The following is a 6,000-nucleotide window of genomic DNA, read 5'->3' as shown; positions in this document are numbered from 1 at the left end:
AAAAAAAAAAAAAAAAAGTTGTTTCCTCTGGGAGCACGCCCCGACTGATTCTCCTTTTCCTTTTATTACGAAGTCTGAAATGGAAGACACTGCTGTCAGACTAGTGCTGTCAACTCTTTCCCTCAGAAGTGGTTCATCGGGCATCACCTCTGAACCTCAGGCATCTGCCCCAGAAGAGCAGACTGCAGTGACTCCTGGGGGTAGGGGGCAGAGGAACAGATGTGTCATGGAAAGACAGACGCTGAACAACACACTGTCGATCTGGACTTTGAGGGCAGAATAAGGAGATGGTGAGGCTGACCTTCTTGGATCAGAGGTGGCAGATCCTAGGGCCTGGGATCAAAAATTGATAAGAAGAGCTTGTAAGACACTGGGCACCACAGTCCTCCATCTGCAAGAGGGCTGTAATATAGAACCACCCTCAGGAAGTTCTGTGGAGAATTAAAGGAGGCATTGTAAAGAAAGAGCTCAGCCCAGGACACAGCACTTAAGCAGATGCTAAATCACTATTATCATAACAATCCCATTACGCTCTGAAGCCTATTTAAACAAAAATGTTTCCCTCCAGTTCTGCCTACTCTAAATCCTTCCTTCTGGAGCATAGTCAAGGATTTTGTTGTTGTTGTCCTGGTTTTGGTTTTGGTTTGAATAGTCTTAAAACACAGAGTGGGGCACCTCTCCAGACAGCAGAAAGCCCGTGACTTCTCTCCCCTAGCACAGGTCTCCTGTGCCCCTTCGCTTCCACATCCTCTCAAGGCATTTGGCCTACAAGTCCTCCTTCAGAATCGAAGAGTCAGAGGAGATCTGGCCCCAGTGCTCACACTCATTAAGATGAATTGCCTGTCTCTTGGTGGAAATAAGGCAAAGTATGCTGAGTGAGTCCAGCGAGGACAAAGAGCATGCAAGTCTAATTAGGGAAGGGGAGGGTCATCCAGGATGAGTGGCAAGGGATAGGCCTTAGGAAGGGCTAACAAGACCAGGACTAGAGAGTAATGTTCTGCAGAGGAAGCTTGGCAATCCTGTCTGCATAAGCACTCGTCCGCCCACGCTGACAACACTTGCCAGAACTTCATGGCATGGTCTGCACTGGGCACACTGACTTCTTCCTGCCCAATGCACTCTGCAGGAGCTTTCAGTCCTAACTCAGGAGGGTACCACTGACAGCTCTGGGCAACTCTGGGCTCAGAGCATTAAACCGTCAAGAGCTGCATTTAGAATCCGCTTCCTCATGGCCAAGAAAGTTCTAAGAGTGAAGTCCCATACAATTCTACTCATTTGTGATTAAACATTTACATGGGACCATTTGAGGGTCAAAACTGAAAATGGGTGGGGAAGAGACGTCAGAAGTGCCCCCAAGAGCTTAGGGACTTCTGCACGTTTGATTGTCATAAAACACCAAAGGCAATGTTGCTTTCTGCTTGGACAGAAAGAAACTGGAGTACAATCAGAGGCAAAGCCAGGCTTCAAAGCCAGGCCTCCAAATCCTCCCCATCCAGGGCTTTGCAACACACCAATTTGTTTCCCTATTGTGTTATGGCAAGCTGAGCATTCTTACTGTTTCTAGCATTTTTATGGCCTTTTTCTCACTTATAAAGTGAGGAGATTAGAATAAATCACCTCAAAGTTACTTCCCCTGCTCTGCAATCTATTAAAAGGAAGGGCCTTCCTACAAGGCAGAGCCCTGAGAATAGCAGGGGTCTTTCCACTTGTGGAAACACCCTGTCCCTCCTCACTCTGAGGGAGACAAAGCTGGGATCCATGGGGGAGCTGGTCCCGGTGCTGAGAAACCAAGCAAGTGTGAATTCTAATCCTGGTGCTGACATTGACTTCCTCTTAATCCTCTGAGTCACTTTGTTTCTGAGTTTCCATCTACACACCAAGGTTAAGAGGACTCATCAATCTCCCAGGAGGGTGTTCCAGCTGCCCAGCGGCTCTAAGCAGCCCGGAGCTTCCTTTCTGAAGGCCCGCAGGGGCGTAATGACTGCTTTAGAGCGGGTTTTGAAAACCATATTTAAAAAAGCATGCACTCACTGAACTTATTTGATTCTCTCGAGCATAAAGTTCAATTTGAAAAGCGATAGCTCCCATTTGTTGATACATTAAAGGAACAATATATAGCTCAGACCAAACCTATCAAACAGCATATGGTAATGGAGACTCCAGATTTGGTATTGAAGAAAACACACAAAATTATATATATATAATTTGTTTTTAGTGCCTTTCCCCCAGTGTTATTTTTTAATCAACAGAATTATAGAATGGATTAAAGCAAACTTTTTTTTATGGTCAGAGTTTTTTACCCAGATGAAAATTATGATAAAAAAATTAAATTATCCGGACTCCAAAACTGCTCAGAACTTAAGAAAAGAAATAAGAAAATACATTAAACCCCAGTTCTTACATTTGTCTGTAAAGTTAAGCACTTGGTTGGATACATGTCATGTTTCTAATCTATTTGTACATGATTTGTACATAGATGTGCTTAACTGTATATACTCATATGTGTCTGTGAATTTTTCCCTATGCTGTTGTGGAATACACTCCCAGGTTGCATAGATTTAAGAATCATATTTTTTTCTCCTAGCCCACTATGAGGAGGACACTTTGGAAATCAGGGGAAAGAAGCCAGAAGAGTCTCGATACCCATCTTTCCATCACAATGCATGCAGCAGTAATTTTCTGTGGTCTCTCATAGCTTCTGATGGTGATCAGAAAGATGACTTCTGTACCCGCCCCCCTTGAGAGAAGAGAGACTGACTTCTGTGTGGTTCTTTCTTGTGGCTCTTCTTTCCCTCCGTGTTTAACTGAATTTCCGACTGCCTGTCTCCGCCTGTGATAAATCAGGAGCTTCTCTTTCCCACTCTGGACTCCATTATGACATCACAGGAGCTATACAAACCCCAGAGTGAAGCAAACAAAAGAATTTTTTATTTCTCTTTCATTCAATAAGGCTCCATTTTCTGTCACTCAATAACCTTTTGACCTGTGTCCTAATGGCACTGGTCACTCAAGGGCAGGAGTCCAGCCACGGGTTACGTCTGTGTGTGTTTATCTTGAGGACGGGGTCTGTTTGGGCTCACTTCCTGTTGTCTTCTGGCACAATGCACTTGCTGTCCCCAGCCACGAGATCCTGCCTCCCGAGGGAGCTCCTTCCCCTGGGATGTGAAATGGAGGTTGCCTTTCTTGCCTGTCCCTTCAGTGGCCAGGCCTTTTTGTCTTTGCTGCAGCCGGACTGACATTAGCCCCTCGTACCTTGAGAGGGTTGAAGGACAAGCAATATTGACTGTTCCATTTGATCACAACAGTTTCCCTGTTTTCATTTCCTGACATCTGCTAGCCTGAACATTGCTTTTAAAATGTACTTTTGGGGTTCCTTTTAAAATGTTCTAAGCAAATGCAAAACATAAATTAAGTAAGTCATATACCAGGTAAAAGCAGATTTTTTGGGCTACGTTCAGATTTAAATAAGGAAGTTATACAACTCCCACCCTCCCTCCTGCTCTCTCTTTTGTTCTATGTCTTCTCTGCCCACCTCACCTGCTACTGCCCTCCTACAACTCTGCTTCAAGGAGAGGAACACACTGGCCAAGGAGCTACAAAGCTGACTGGTTACAGAAAGTGTTGAGGCATGTGAACAATTATTCATTCATGCATACACTCATTCATCTAATAACCCAACTGGCATTCATCTCTTCCTCTTTCAGATGGGCCGCAGTGTGGAGTGGTACAATGGACCGGTGGAAACGGGCCTGAAAAAAGGTACAGCGCCCATCAGCCATCGCAGGAAGGAAGTGTGGAGCATGTTCACACTGGCTCTCTTGTCTCCCTTGGGCCCCTCTGTACAACCTGTGACACATGAGAAGGCGTTGCACACCTGGCACAGCACTGTTCTCAGGAGCCCATTGTCTTCAGCTGACTCTTTATGGATGCCACGGAAAGGATATTTAACTTGGTACTTTTCCAAAACCACTGATTTACTCTCTTCCCTGGATCTCCCATTCCCCATCATGCCTGTCTAAGACCTCCTCGCAGTGGGCATATAATTAACCACTTGGCCTCATCTGGACTATGTGGACAGATGATATGGGATCTTTCCTTTCCTTTCCTTTTTTTCTTAAATCAGAATCCCAATTTATGCATATTCCTCTGCTGCCCGATCTCTTGTCCCATTTCCCCCCATATGGTGTGACAGATCACTCTAACAGACCATTATGAATGGCACCCATGTGGGAAGACTGCCCTACTGAGGCAGATTAATGATCATTCTGGAGTAGTTCCATGTTCCATTTTCCAGGAGCCAAACCCGGATGCTCCTAAAAAAAGTTATTTAAAAAAAGAAATGCAAGCACTTAATCGTGCAATGTTACACTTCCTGGTACCAGCTGTTTGTCAAATTATGAGATAAAACAAGAGCATTTATAACCCTTTAAATTTCATCTGAGCCCGTGTTGTCACAAAGGTACTTCCTTCCATATGGTCCATCCTTTTTGCAAGATTCCAAGAAACCCATGAGAGCATCAAGTCCCAGGGGTTAACTTCATTTTGTCAGTTTCCTGTGATAACAAGAGATATGCTGCAATGGAATATTCCCAACCCACTCATTTCTTTTCTTCAAATACAAAGTTCCTTCCCTAAAATATGTGATTTTACTTCCCTACGTGGTTTAGGATTTCTTACATTTTCCTTCCCATAGTTGCCTATATTTTTTTTTACCCTATCATACCTTCCTTGACTTGAGTCATCACTGTATAAACATTTCTATAATTTAATTGTGACTTATTACTGTGATGTTATTCCCACTCCTAATCCGAGAACCTTAGTGAAAATACAAATAAATGGAACATACTTGTTTATAAATGACCTTGCCCCAGTGTCAACAGGAAAAACCTGTCCCTGAAGGTTATTCTATAATTGTTGGTCTATCAAAGAAGCTAAAATTGTCCCACCATATCCATCCCTGGTGCATGATCTGGCTTTTGGGAGCCCACTACCTCTGGTGGGACACCTCACACAGTCTTGAGGCAGGGGGAGAGGCTTGGACCTGTCAGTACTGAATGTACCAGGCTCTGCCTTGCCTTTTGGTAGGAGGGTTGGGCTGGTGTCGAGGGAGGCTGGAGGACTAGGAGGAGGGAAGAGGGGGATCTGTGATTGATATGTAAAATGAATAAAAAATTCTTAATTTAAAAAAAAAGTGCAAATGGTAGGAACCGTAGAAAGACTACCATAGAAACATCAGCAAGTGAGATCTCCAAGATAGTCAGTCATTGTGGATTTCTGCAAAAGAAAAAGCGACAAGGAGACAGCACTCCACCTGGAGAACTGATTTCAATACAAGTAGATGTCCTTGTGCAAGTTGCTAGAAGATAGAGCTGTTCAGAGTTGCAGGTGTTTTTAGTCAACAAAAAAGTTTGGAGGATCCTGAAAGGACTGAAAATTCACAGTTGTGGCTAACCTGAAAGATTCACAAGACTGGAATGATAGGGAAAGCTCAATCCAGGTTAAATTCAGAAACTGAGTGTGTCAGCACAGGGGTTCTGTTCAGGCCAGGAAGTTTATTTCTGAAAGAAAGAAAGAAAGAAAGAAAGAAAGAAAGAAAGAAAGAAAGAAAGAAAGAAAGAAAGAAAGAAAGAAAGAAAGAGAGAGAAAGGAAAGAAGGAAGGAAGGAAGGAAGGAAGGAAGGAAGGAAGGAAGGAAGGAAGGAAGGAAGAAATCCAAAGGAAGACTCCAGCAGGATCCAGAGTTAGAAGCAGAGTTGACTGTGGCCTAGTGAATGAAGTCTTAGAACAATTACAGTTAAAAGCATATACTGAGCCAGACTAACTGCGACTGAATCCTCATTTGCCGTTGACCAAGAGGGTAATTTGGACTACTCAACTTTTTCATGTCTGTCTCCTTTAAAATGGGAATAATTGTATTTACTCCCAAATGTTTGATAACTAAAGAAAATTTGTGTCTATGTGTATTTTTTCCCCTAAAACAGTTCCTGATCCACAGTAAACA

This window comes from Onychomys torridus, chromosome 9 (genome assembly GCF_903995425.1).
Source record: "Onychomys torridus chromosome 9, mOncTor1.1, whole genome shotgun sequence".
NCBI lineage: Eukaryota > Metazoa > Chordata > Mammalia > Rodentia > Cricetidae > Onychomys > Onychomys torridus.
This window is presented reverse-complemented; position numbering follows the sequence as displayed.